Source organism: Cervus elaphus, chromosome 3 (assembly GCF_910594005.1).
Source record: "Cervus elaphus chromosome 3, mCerEla1.1, whole genome shotgun sequence".
Classification (NCBI taxonomy): Eukaryota; Metazoa; Chordata; class Mammalia; order Artiodactyla; family Cervidae; genus Cervus; species Cervus elaphus.
In genome coordinates, this window is record NC_057817.1 from 6982463 (window position 1) to 6996620 (window position 14158).

General features: G+C 44.0%; 1 protein-coding gene and 1 pseudogene across 7 annotated transcripts in view; one reads left to right on the forward strand and one right to left on the reverse strand.

Moving 5' to 3' along the window:
- NAP1L1 (nucleosome assembly protein 1 like 1) overlaps positions 1–13442 on the reverse strand; it is a 36988-nt gene extending 23546 nt beyond the window's left edge. For 4 of the 7 annotated variants that reach the window (XM_043879867.1, XM_043879850.1, XM_043879835.1 and 1 more), the window contains exons 1-2: positions 13305–13442; positions 11901–11939 (exon numbers count right to left, since the gene is read on the reverse strand). The gene's annotated coding sequence lies outside the window, so the exon portion shown is untranslated. The remainder of the gene's footprint in view (positions 1–11900; positions 11940–13304) is intronic. The other 3 variants (XM_043879877.1, XM_043879842.1, XM_043879886.1) reach the window with 2 other exon arrangements.
- On the forward strand, positions 2285–3225 carry LOC122685958 (annotated as a pseudogene).
- Positions 13443–14158: the final 716 nt, after the last annotated feature.

The following is a 14158-nucleotide window of genomic DNA, read 5'->3' on the forward strand; positions in this document are numbered from 1 at the left end:
GGGCAGGGAGGTTGGAACACTGACACAAGTCACTGAAGTGATTCTTCAGAGGATGCTACTTAAAACAAGGTACTACTTGGCGTTCAGAATCTCTTTGGGCAAGGATTTTTACAATAGCACTGTTGGCTAAAAGAATCTGAGGTATGCTAGAATCACAGGAAAAGAGTAATACAGAGTCTTTATTCAAACTCCTTTAACCACGATCGGCCAACGTTGGGGCTGCTTAGTACCCCACAGTACTCTGAAGAGTTTGATGATATAGATATAGATATCCATGAAACCACCAAAGTCAAGGTAAGGAATATATCCCTGCCTTGATAGAATACCTCCCTCCTCCCCTTCCTGCCTCCCATCCCAAGCAAGTGTTGCTCGGCCTTCCGTCACTATAGCTTGTATTTTCTGGAATTTTATACAAATGGCATCATAGAGTATGTACTTTCCCCCCTGGTCTGGCTTCTTTCATCCAGAATGAGATTATCTATGTTGTAGTACTTACCACATAGTTCATTACTTCTTATTGTATAGTGGTATTCCATTAAAAACATACATTCTGTTGTTATGTTTAAGTTTTCAGCTGTTGATGGACATTTGGGTTTTCTTTGTGGGGGGTATTCCCAATAGAGCTGCTATAAGCATTTGCGTCTTTGTACGGACAAACAGACTTCCCTGGTGGCTCAGACGATAAGGCGTCTGCCTGCAATGCCTTCAATCCCTGGGTCGGGAAGATCTCCTGGAGAAGGCAAGGGCAACCCAATCCAGTATTCTTGCCTGAAAACTTCCATGGACGGAGGAGCCCAGTGGACTGCCGTCCATGGGGTTGCAAAGAGTCCAACATGACTGAACAACTTCACTTTTACTTTCTTTCTTTCACGAACAAAATGCTTTACTTCTCTCAAACCCACTCGATAACTGTATTAATTTTTATCAAATTCATGTTAAAAGCCAAAATCTGCCACATACTGCACTCATGATTCCCCGGAGATGTTTTTTCCCCCTAAGTTTAATAATTCCTGTTATTAAATGTCAGCCCTTTAAACTATTCAATAACGGCTATAAAGCTCTGGTCCAGATCCGCCAAGTAAACATTCTCCATCCCTTCAAATGTACTTAATGTCACACCACTGAAGACTACCATGCTTCCAGCCTACCCTGAGTATGTCAGCATTGTCCATAAAGTTCTTGGTTATTAGGGCTTCCCTGATGGCTCAGACATCAGATAATCCACCTGCAACGTGGGAGACCTGCGTTTGACCCCTGGATTGGGAAGATCCCTGGGGGAGGGCATAGCAACCCACTCCAGTGTTCCTGCCTAGAGAATCCCCATGGACAGAGGAGCCTGGTGGGCTACCATCCACGGGGTCCGAAGAGTGGGACACGACTGAGCGACTAAGCAGTTAGGACTGGCCAGAGCATATCCTAGATTCGTTCACACTATAGGATTAGGTTAACTCAGAGAAGACTGCTTTGAAAAAAACAAACCTCAGGACAAAATGTGTTACATTCATCCAGAAAAACCATGGGTAATGCAGATTTACTTCTTTAATAAACTTGGTTTTTTCACAGCAGGTTTGCCACCAGGACACAGGTGTGGTAAAGACCACCACTAAGCCTGAGCAAAAATGGGGAAGACAACCCAAGTCAACACTGCTGTCACCGGACATGGAGATGCAGAGAAGTCTACCACTACTGGCCACCTGATCTACAAACCTCATGGGATTCACCAGGGAACCACTGAAAAGTTCAGAAAGGAGGCTGCCAACATGGGAAAGGACTCTTTCAAGTACGCCCGGGTCTAGGACAAACTGAACGCTCAACACTGAGTGATTATAATCAATGATTATCTCCCTGTGTCCATTTAAGATCAGCAAGTACTCTGTGACCATATCTGACGCCCCAGGACACAGTGGTTGATTAGCCACTAAGCTGTGTCAGACTCTCTTGCGACGCCATAGACTACAGCCCACCGGGCTCCTCTGTTCATGGGATTTTGCTTTTCATGGGATTGCCCAAGCAAGAAGACTGGAGTAGGTGGCCATTTCCTCCAGGGGATCTTTCCAACCCAGGAATCAGACCCACAGCTCCCCGACTGGCAAGCATATTCTTTATCACTGAGCCACCAAGAAAGCCCCCCAGCACAGAGAGTTCATCAGAACAACTACAGGCACGCTCCGGTGCCTGTGCTGGTGAATTTGAAGCTGGTCTTTCCAAGAAAGGGCAGACCACGAGCAGGCCCTCCTGGCTTCCTCTCTGGGTGTGGAACCTTCGTTACACTGGAGGTAACAAAATGGACTGCACTGTGCCACCCTACACCCAGAAGAGATAACCGCCAAAGTCGTCAGCACCTCCATTAAAAAAACCTGGCTACATTCCCAACACAGAAGCATCTGTGCCAATTTCTGGTTGTCATGGTGACAACATTGCTGGAATCAAGTGCTACCATGCCTTGGTTCAAGGGATGCCAAGTCACCCATAAAGATGGCAATGCCCATTGAACCACACTGCCTAAAGCTCTAGACTGCACCCTGCCACCAACTTGCCCAACTGATAAGCCCTTGTCTTTGCTCTTCCAAGATGTCTACAAAATTGGTGGTACTGGCACTGTCCCTGTGGGTCAAACAGACTGGTGTTCTCAAACCTGGCAATGTGGTCACCTTGCTCCAGTCAAGCAAACAACTTAAGTCTTTTGAAATGCACCATGATGCTTTGAGTAATGGCCCTCTTGGGGACAATGTGACCTTCAAGAACATGTCTGTCAAAGATGTTCTTCGTGACAATGTGGCTGGTGACAGCAAAAATTACCCACCAATGGAAGCAGCTGGCTTCACAGCTCAGGTGACAATCTTGAACCATTCAGGCCAAAATCAGGGCTGGACTGTGCCACAGCTCTACTGCAAGCGTGCTGAAGACTGGGCGTTCTGGGAAAAAGCTAGAAGGTGGCCCCGAATTCTTGAAATCTGGTGATGCTGCCATCATTGATATGATTCCTGGCAAGGCCATGTGTGTTAAGAGTTTCTTGGACTATCTATCTGACTCTTGGCTGTTTTGCTGTTCGTGACAGGAGACAAGCAGTCGCTGTCGGTATTATCAAAGCAGTGGACAGAGAAGGCACCTGGAGCTGGCAAGGTCACCAAGTCTGCCCAGAAAGCTCAAGGCTACATGAGTATTACCCCCAAAACGTGCCACCCCAGTCTTAGTCAGTGGTGTTTGTCTCAACTGGCCATTTAAGTTTTTACAGTAAAAGTCTGGTTAATGGTAACTGCATAGCAAAACCTTCAGAAGAGTGTTTTGTGAACCATTAGTTTTGTGTGTGGCAGTTTTACGTTATTAGCTTTTAAAGTCAGTACTTTTTAATGGAAATGACCAAAAATCTGTCACAGAATTTGAGACCCATTATAAAAGTTTAATGAGGAACAAAACAAAAAAAAAGGCTTAGACTCCCACATTGGAATCAGTTTTTAATGTCTGGAGAATTAAAACCTTAATCTTTTAAAAAGCGTTTTATTTATTAATCTGGCTGCACCGGGTCTCAGTCGAGGCGTGCAGACCTTTGCTGGCCATGCGGCGTGCGGGGACCCCCGGCTGTGGCAGGGCCTCCAGAGCGCAGGCTCGGCAGCCGAGGCCCACAGGCGTCTGCGCTCCGCCGCATGCGGCGTCTTAGTTCCACAACCAGGGATCAAACCCACATCCCTTGTATTGCAAAGTGGGTTCTAAACCACTGGACCACCAGGGAAGTCCCAAAACCTTAGTCTTTCACTCACAAAAAGTGACAAGATTTGATTCCTCGTATCAATATGCTTAATACGCTTTTTACTTTAAAAAACTGAGTTACTGATTTTAGCAGTCAAATGCTACTCTTTGGAGCATTATTACTAATACAACATCAACCCTTTAGACAATTATAAAGGAAATAATTCTTCCTACTGTAGCTTACTCTAATTTTAAATATTTTCTATTTACTGTAAATAATCTCTAACAGCACTGATGTATTTCTCTAGTGATGCTGGTTAGTTAAGTCAGCATTAACAAAGCACATAGCAAAAAACTACGAATATGCTATTCAAAAATAATGAATCAAACACAAGTGGGCTTCAGATCTATCAGATCTGCAAGGGTTTTCTTTTAATGCAGGGAAAAGTATGGTGAATATGCATTCTCAGATATGGCTATTGTTTATATAAACGATTTTCTTTCCTTGAATGATAAAAAAACATACAGAGAGACACACATAAATGGCAGCTACAATTACTTAGCAAAATTAAACTTAGTGTGGAATGTGCATACAATGGAATGCTTTGCAATTAAAAAAAAACACACACACAGAAGCAGCAGCAGCCAAGACCTCCCTTGAGGCTCAGTGGTGAGGAGTCCACCTGCCAACTCAGGAGACACGGGTTCGAGCCCTGATGAGGGAAGATCCCACAAGCTGAGGAGCGACTAAGCTCAAGTGCCACAGCTGTTGAGCCCGTGAGCTGCAGCTACTGAAGCCCGCACACCACAGTGCCCATGCTCTACAACCAAAGCCACGGCGCTGGGAAGCCCACACAAGAAAAGCCGGCACAGCAAGCAGAGGCCAGCAGAGCCAAAAATAAAATAATCTTTTAAAAAGGAAAAAAAAAACCACGCAGATCTGAGTTGATATGGAAAAAGCAACAAAGCAGGGGTAAAGAATGTACGGCAAAATCCAACCTGAGTATATGTGAATATGCATTCTCACACACATACATACTTTCTTATGAATAAGACCTTTCTAGAAAAATACACCAGAAACCTAACAGCAGTTGTCTATGGGAGAGCAAAGACTGCAAGTAAATGAGAGCTTACATTTCATACTGCATTATTAGGTTTTCCTATCCAGATACTGTTTAGTAACAGTTTAGAATCTGCTCCCTTGAATATATATATAGTCTACTAAATCCAGCAATTATCAAAAGTATGAAACAAAAAAGAAACACCCAAAACTTCTAAATTCAAAATTTTATAACATTTTAACATGTTCACAGAATTGCTACATTGTTACCTTCTGTGTCCACTTTGCTGCCATTACATTTAGAATTCAAAATCTTATAGTTTTGATGATTACAGAGATTCAAGATAGAACAGGAGGGCAATTCATTTCCTCAGAGATGCCTTCTCCAACCTGCCCATTCCAGCTAAAATAATAGATTTCTTGGTCATATACACTTCTATTTTTTAAAGTATGCTTCTCTGATGGCTCAGTGGTAAAGAATCTGTCTGCAATGTAGAAGACATGAGCTCGATCCCTGGGTCATAGGATCTCCTGGAGGAGATGGCAACCCACTCCAGAATTCTTGCCTGGAGAATCCCATGGACAGAAAAGCCTGGCTGTAGACTGCCACAGGGTCACAAAGAGCCAGACACAACTGAGCGTGCGCGCGCACACACGCACACACACACACACACACACACACACACACAGCCTAATTTTGTAGTCAGACCATTTGGGTTAACACCAGCTTTGCAGGAATTTAGCTCAGGCAAACAACTTCTGGCCTTATTTCATCTTCAAAACAGGAGAAAATGGCTCCTTCATTGATTTCTCTTATTAAGAAGCAAATTCATGTAAAAGATCTGTTTAATATCTAATTAACACTCAATAAACACAGTTTCTTTCATTCTGCCCATTTTGAACCATCTTTTTGCAAAGCAATTAGCTGGCATGATGGCTAAAAACAGATTCTTTCAGTTCTGATATATATACAGACTGACCAGTAAACACACCCTGGTAATCTAAGATATTAACATTAGGGGAAATTGGGTAAAGGGCAAATGGGAACTCTGAATTATCTCTACAACTTTCCCATAATCTAAAATTACAAATAAATTTAAAAAACTAAAAATAAAGGACCAATTCCCACACCCTGATTCAAAACTAACACGTCTGAGAGAGTAGATGCAAAAAAATTAAAAATTCTAAATAAGAAACCCAGCTTCTGATACAGGTGGTCTCAGGCAATCAGATCACATCAAAAAACACAAGTTTAGTTTAATATCTACACTGATTTTTTTTTAACTGCAAGTCAACAACTTTAAGTAAAATCAGTGAGATTTTCTTATCAGACATGAATTTGCTTTCTAAGAGATCTGAAGACTTTCCATTCCTAGAAGTGACAAGCTAGATTATGCAGACCAACTCTACTAATGAAAACTAATTAAAAGTACAGAATCAAATATTTGTTAAAAAAAAAAAAAAAAGTAAGATAATAAGAAATTACTAACCCCAAACTGAAGGCATAACAGGAAGGAAAAGGATAAGTAAAAGGAACCTGCCAACCTCAGATATGATCTGCAGAAACCAAAAGCCCTGGACTTACCAAGGTAGGGAATCTTTATAGCAACCTTCCCAAATTAAGCAGAAACCTCAAAACGCTATATTCTCAGAGATAATAGAGTTCTCCAGGATAAAGCCCCAATTTACCTCATCAGCCTTGTCCCCCAAACTTCAAGCTATGAGCTTAAAGTCATTATCAGCATTCCTAGGCACCTGCATAACCAAATGTAAATAAAAGCACCATTCTAGACCTTAAATAATTCATAAAGTAATCTTCAAGAACAAGGGCAACAGAGAACAACAGAAGTCAATCCGATGAAAGACTTAAATATTGCGTAAAAGACCACAAACATAGAAAAAACAATCATGCTTTTTAAGTTTGAAAATATATGTCTGCAGCAGTATCTATAAGAAAGTCATTTACTAAAGGTGGAAAGAGCAAATCTGGCAAAGAACTAAACAGAATTTCCAGAAATAAAAATAACATTAAATGGGCAGGTTTAACAGTAAACCAAACACAGCTGGAGAGAGAATAAAGTGATTTGAAAGTGAGCTTAGAAGAAATCTTCCAAAGTATGGCAGTGACTAGAGGATAAAAAATACGGAAAAGACATTTTAGGATACAAAAAGTCTAACAAAGATTTAATAGAAGTTCTAGGAGTAGAGGAGAGAATGGGCAGAATATTTGAAGATATAAGTAGCCAAGTTATTTTCCAGAACTAATGTATGACAAGTCCTACAAATCCCAGTCAGCAAAATAAAAAACCCACACTTAGATACAAGTGAAAATGCAAGACGAGAGACAGAAGTCACCTCAAAAGCATTCAGAAAAGACTCAGATTAACGTCAAATGCATAAAAGACTGACAGTTGCTTTCTCAACAGACACCAAAATACGATGGAATGGTCTGTGTGCTCAATGTGCTGAAAATAACTAAAGATCTTAGACTGTTACACCCAACTGAAACAGGTAAAACAGGTACTTTCAGGCAAAAATATCTCCAGCACTCTCATTAATAAATTCTGTAAGTATATTCTTCAGGCAGAAGTCAAGTGATCCCAAAGAGAAGGTCTAAAGACACAAGAAGAAATGAGAGGCAATAACGATATTAGCATACTATCAAAATAAATATTTTAAAAGAAATAGTACCACTGTGTAATGTGCCAAATTTAAGCTACCATAATATTAAGTCAGCAGTGAGAATAAGTGGGGAGGAAATGGCTTACTCTACTGTTCTTAAATAAACACGCTGTAATTTCTAGGGTGACCCCAAAAGTTCAGAAACAGAACATATAACTTCCAAAGTACAAGAAACATCAAATAAAATACTTATTTTTGTTGTCTAGTCGGTGAGTCATGTCCGACTCTTGTGATCCCATGGACTGGAGCCCACCAGGATCCTGTCCATGGGATTTTCCAGGCAAGAATACTGGAGTGAGTTCCTGACTCAGGGATCGAACCTGAAAACTTCTGCACTGCAGGCAGATTCTTTACCACTAAGCCACTGGGGAAGCTGTACTTATTTTTACATCAATCTAAAAGAAAGACAGGTTGGACAAATAAAAAGCACACACACAAATTAAAATTAAACCTAATCATAGTGATTACATAAATCAACTAAAGGTTCCCTTTTAGAACTATCGGATTAAAGAAAATTCAACTGCAACCCACTTCTAAAAAACACATCTGTAACAAGAATACGAAGAGCTTCAAGATAAAATACAATCCTTAACCAAAAGGTGGTATCATTGTACTAACACCAGAAAAAAGAGATTTAAAGGAGAAACATTCCTAAGGATTAACGTTTACAATAAAAGGTTCAACCCAGTACTCAGTGTTACAGATCTCAATGTAAAGACACGGTTCATAACAAGACTGAAGGCAAATCTTAACCAGAAAACCTGAACATGAAGAAAATCTTCCAATGGAGAAAGAGAGGAAAATGAGTGATTCAATCAGATCATTATCTGGTTATTTTGTGGTTGTGTAAAAGCTATATGTCCAGAAATCAAATGATCTACCATTCCAGTATACTTGATTCTGTTCTTACTTCCAAAGAGAAGGAAAGAAAAATAACATTTACAGAGCTTACTCTGTAAGACTATTACAGGCTTTCCTCTTATTTGCAGATGAAATAGTAAGCAACTTGCTCAGCAACACACAAATGAAAAAACTAGGAATTAAAACCTGACTTCCAATACCCATGCCAAGTCCACTATTCCAAAAGCCAAAGTGCTTCCCCTATTACCTACTACACAGATTATATAACCTATATATTCCTTTACATAGCCAATCATTAAAAACTACACATTTGGGGTATTCTCTGGCAATCCAATGGTTAGAACACTACACTTTCACTGTGAGGGCTTGGGTTCCACCTCTGGTTGAAAAACTAAGATCCCACAAGCCTTGCAGCACAATCAAAAATTTAAAGTAAAGTTTTAAAAGTTTTAAAGGATAACAAAAAGGAAACTACTACAAATGTTAGTTGTTCAGCTGTGTCCAACTCTGCAACCCCATGGACTGTAGCGTGCTTCTGTCCATGGAATTCTCCAGTCTAAAGTACTGGAGTGGGTAGCCTTTCCCTTCTCCAGGGGATCTTCCCGACCCAGGGATCAAACCCAGGTCTCCTGCATTGCAGGTAGATTCTTTACTGTCTGAGCGACCAGGGAAGCCCGCAGTGGTAACCGATCCACCTGCCAACGGAGGAGACAGAAGAGACTTGGGTTCAATCCCTGGGTGGGGAAGATCCCTTCGAGGAGGAAATAGCAACCCACTCCAGTATTCCTGCTTGGAAAATTCCAGACAGAGGAACCTAGCGGGATACCTTGGAAAATTCCAGACAGAGGAACCTAGCGGGATACCATGGAAAATTCCAGACAGAGGAACCTAGCGGGATACCATGTGTGCACGGACACACACACACGCACACACACGCACACACAATTCCAGACAGAGGAACCTAGCGGGATACCATGTGTGCACGGACGGACACACACACACACACACACACGCACACACACACACAATTCCAGACAGAGGAACCTAGCGGGATACCATGTGTGCACGGACGGACGGACGGACACACACACACACACACACACACACACACACACACACACACACACACACACACACACACACACACACACACACACACACGTTTTAAAGCAGAAAGGTTCAAGTGAGCCAGTAAAACCCCCAACACACACACACACACGTTTTAAAGCAGAAAGGTTCAAGTGAGCCAGTAAAACCCCCAAAAGAGAAGTTCCCTTTACCTGAGACCTCCTATCTCAAGCTGAACGCATTTTAAACAAATCTGTATTTTGGACACTGATGTTCTACCAACAATTTCGGTGGGCCAGGGGCTCAGCACTTGATTCCAACACAACCTCCTAGTTAGAACACCTCATTCTTTATGCTCACTTTTTCACTTCAGAGATACCAAATCAATCTAGAACTGACTTTTATATGGGTCCCAAGCCAAATACACTCCTATTTGAGAACACTATCTTCTGTTCAAGTAATTGCATTATCTATAGTACCATCTGACCAAACAGCACAGAAACATACATGGACTGATCATCTGGTGAAAATGCACTCAGCATTAACAAAACTACAACAATGTATTCACATATCAGACATATATCGGAAGACATCTTCATGACTCTAAGTGCTTTAACTGTCCTCTGAAGCCCAGTGGAACCCAAGAGAGACAGCTTTTAAATTCTAAGCAGATATAAACTGTACAGTGAAGTGAAAGTTGCTCAGTCGTATCCAACTCTTTGCGACCCCATGGACTATACACAGTTCATGGAGTTCTCCAGGCCAGAATACTGGAGTGGGTAGTCGTTCCCTTCTTCAGGGGATTTTGCCAACCCAGGGATCGAACCCAGGTCTCCCACATTGCAGGTGGACTTTTTACCAGCTGAGCCACAAGGGATGCTCAAGAATACTGGAGTGGGTAACCTATCCCTTCTCCAAGGTATCTTCCCGACCCAGAAATTGAACCAAGGTCTCCTGCATTGCAGGCGGATTCTTTACTAGCTAAGCTATGAGAAAAGCCCTATATACTGTATGGTATAACAATTAAGTCAAGGTAACTTCCTTTAAACAAATATAAAGTCCATATTATAAATCATCATTTCTCAGTTATATAACCTTGGATAGTAAGTTCTTTAAATGCTCTGTACCTCAGTTTCCTCATTTAAATGTTGATACTACTTATCTCTAGCACTGAGTTATATTTATGTAGAATAATTTAAAACATTGCCTGAATAATCATGCAAGAAATCCTATTATTTTATGCTTGTTGTACTCGTCTGTACCCTCTTTACTTGAGACAGTATTTTCAAAGTAATTAATAAACTCTTCAAAATTATGACCCCCTTTCCCAATAAAAATCAAAATATATAAAACTTCTGAACAAGTAAAAATATATCAAACTATGTAGCAGTAGAAAGCAGAGCTGGTAACCAGAACTAACTTTGGGTTGAGACCACTTGGCAAGTCCAGCAATGTGATCTACTGGTCTGCAGCTAAAGTACTAAGTAACTTAAAAGAGTGAAAACAGCAGTGCTCAGGTTCTAACCCCTACTCTGCTCAACTTATTCAGATGGAATTAGTATGAAATGGGACTTAGTATTAGCATAATTTTAACAAGTTTCTTCAGGTAAAGAGGTTATAGACACTCTTCTATCTCCCACTTTCCAGCTCTCTTTTTCTTCAGAACACTCATAACAACTCAACAATTTATATCAAATAACCAATTTGCCTGTTTGGCTCATGATAATAAGATATATGTTCAAATAGGAGCTAAAATTTTCCTCAAAGCACCAACTAAGAACATAAGCAATTACAGATTTGATTAGACTTGAGGATATGGATAGATTGATCATTATTTCCTAAACTGATCCAGATTCATTGCCTCTTTCATTAATACTTCAAATTATCAAGCAGAAAAAGTAAGCAAAGCAATTTTTAATTTTGACATCTTCATACCTTTAAGTCAAACAGATTCTACCTTTTTTAGCCACTTTTCCTACAAAAGGATTTTGTACTGAATACATCTGGTAGAGTTCAGAATCGGTCATCTCAAGGCAATATGGGCAAGTTGAGTAAGTAATAAAACAAGCAATAGTACTGTGATTAAGTTAGTTCTGGTACACGTGTGGGGGGGTTTTGTTTTTTTAATCGCTAGATGACAAGGACAATCGTGTCACATTTAGTATCAGTTTAACAATTTTCCCTGTCAATAGGTCCAGGATCAAAAACAGGTACTTTACAACAGATAAAACTTATAAAAATTTTCAGACTGGTATGAAAGGGCGAATCTTCTTATAAAGTAAAAGGCCCATTTTAGATCTGGGCCATTAATCTGAACCCAGACAACTTCGAAATAAGCCTGAGACATCAGTCCCAAAAGGTCACCGTAAACCTCATTTACCTCCTGTCAGCTTTAAATAAGTTATTTTAAATATAAGGCTTTTCCTTTATCCAATCAAAGGTAAGGTGTATTACCTCCTAAGGAAAATAAGTATAGAAGTAGTTATTAAAGCTAACAACAGGACCCAAAATACTAATTTGAAGTATTTTTGATGCCACCTACTTTCAAAAATGACAGATTTCGTTTTCCAGCTCAGCTCTCCTGAAATCAGATAAGCAGTGTAAGTTGTGAGCTTTTAAAATGCAGTCCTTACGGAACCCACAATCAAAGAGAATAAAATTGGGGCTCCTTGTGGACATCACGTGCCCGGCTCTTTCTTCCTCCAAAAACCCAGCCCTCCCCTACAGGCCTTCATTCCCCGCCTCCTTTCCCGGCCTTTTTTTTTTTTTTTTTGAGGGCAAAGCATGAAGCAGTGATGAGGCAGCAGGGTACGTTTAATTGTGCGTCTCATTTCACCCCACACCTCCTCCACCATAACGTTAAAAACCAAACAGCTAGTTAAGTATCTTATAGTGGGAACGTGAATAGAGGAACTAGTAAGAAAGCAATAGAAGCCTTCGACTTATTAAAGACACTGAAGGCCAAATCCTTCACCTCCACTGTTCAGGAGTCGACTAATTACGATCAATGCTTCCCAAATTACAAAACCCTGAAAAAGATACCCATCCTAATTCTAATTTGTAGTTGAGAGGACACAAAAGAATCTCTTGTTAATAACAGCTAACCTAAGTGCTTTACACGCGATAATTCTTAAAATTCTAGCAGTGAAGGCCCCGCTCCTTCATCCATCAACTAACATTCACGCTTTCTTGCGGTACCTAAAAAGATTAAGATCAAAGAGAACCAGGGAAGAGTTGGAAACCCAAGAGCTGGACTGATAGGCTCCCTGCTCACCCTCGCATCCCACCACCTCCTCAACTTTCAGTGGAGGGTTACCAGAACGGGGTCTGCGCCCGGGCCGCGGCCACGTGCAGAGGGAAGCTGCGGGGGTTCCCCTCCCTGCCGGGTCGCCGCCTCCCGGGGGCGGGCAGCCCGGATCCTCACCGCTTCCCCGCCCCTCCCCGCCCCGGGGCCTGGTCCCCGCGCAGCCCCTCCCTCCCGTCGGAATTCGCAGCCTCCGCGGCTCCTTCCCTCCCCCCGCGGCCTCCGGGGAGTGGGCGTCGCGGCGACGGCGGGCTGCAGACCCCGACTCGGGCCCGGGCGCCTCCCGGCTCCCAGCAGCGCGGCCGCCTCCCCGCTCCGGGCGCCCGGGCTTCGCCAGGGCCGCGCCCTCGCCCGCGCAGAGAGGCCGGCGGGGCTCAGAGGGCCCCGGAGCGGACCCTCCCGGGCCGCGCCGACGCTCCTCCGCCCCACGCGCCTCCCGGTCGGCTCCCTCGGAGAGCGGCGGCCGAGCCGCGGGCCCTCTCCGCCGGCGGGGTCGCGGCTCCCACAGCGGTTCGGGCTCCGGCCTCCGCGGACGGCCCCGGAGGCCCAGCTCGCCGTCCCCAGCCCCCTCACCCCTCCGCTCACGCGGGCCGCCCGGGACCTCCACGTCCCTCCCTTCCCCGTCGGGCCCCAGCCCGTTACCGGTGGCGAGCGCGGGGAGCCGGGCGGCCCGAGCTGCGCAGGCAGTGACTCAGGGCGGCGGCGGGAGGAGCAGGAGGCGGCGCCGCGAGCAGATGGCGCTAAAAAAGACCCGAGAGCCCGCCGCTCGCGCTCATATACAATCAGCGTCAGCACGCAGGGCCCGCTCCGCCGCCCGCCCCCCGGCCTCCCCGTCTCCTAGCGACGCGACTGGGAGGCGGGGCCAGGGCCGGTCGCCTAGCAACGGAACCTTCCTCCTTTCCCCCGGCGACCTCCAAACTCGCAGCGCCAGACTTGGGTTCCCGCCTCCGCCCCCTACGACGCCTCCAGCCATCTCTTTTCTACGCTCTTAGCTAGAGAGGAACTCGCCGCCCCTTCCGTTCCGGGCTAGGGCCCTGACCCTAGCCTAGCTCACGGCCCACCTCGGCCCCCGCCCCCTCACCCCGCACCCCCGCCTAGTACCGGGAAGGATGAGGGCGGGCGGCCAACCTCCGGGTCCTGCCGAGCCGCATCCTGACGGCGAGCGCTCCTTAGTTCCCTACCGTGTCGGGGCCTAATTCCTACAAACTCTCCCATCCCGGGTAACCGTTTCCTCTCCCCGCCCATTTTTCACCGTGAGAACAACAGTTCTTTCCTCCTAACCGCCTCGTCGGCGTCTTTTGCCGGTTTTGCTTTTGCTAACTCAGTGGGTCCCCGTGGCTTCCGGGGATGCTCTTCATTCCAGCTTCTCCATCCTTTTACCTGACTCGCGATCCCTCATGTGTGCTTTCGTATGTTTGAGGGATGAAAACGGCATGTTCGTGTATGGTCTGGACGCTTTATAATGAGGACAGTGTTGTTTCCTCATTTTGAAAAAG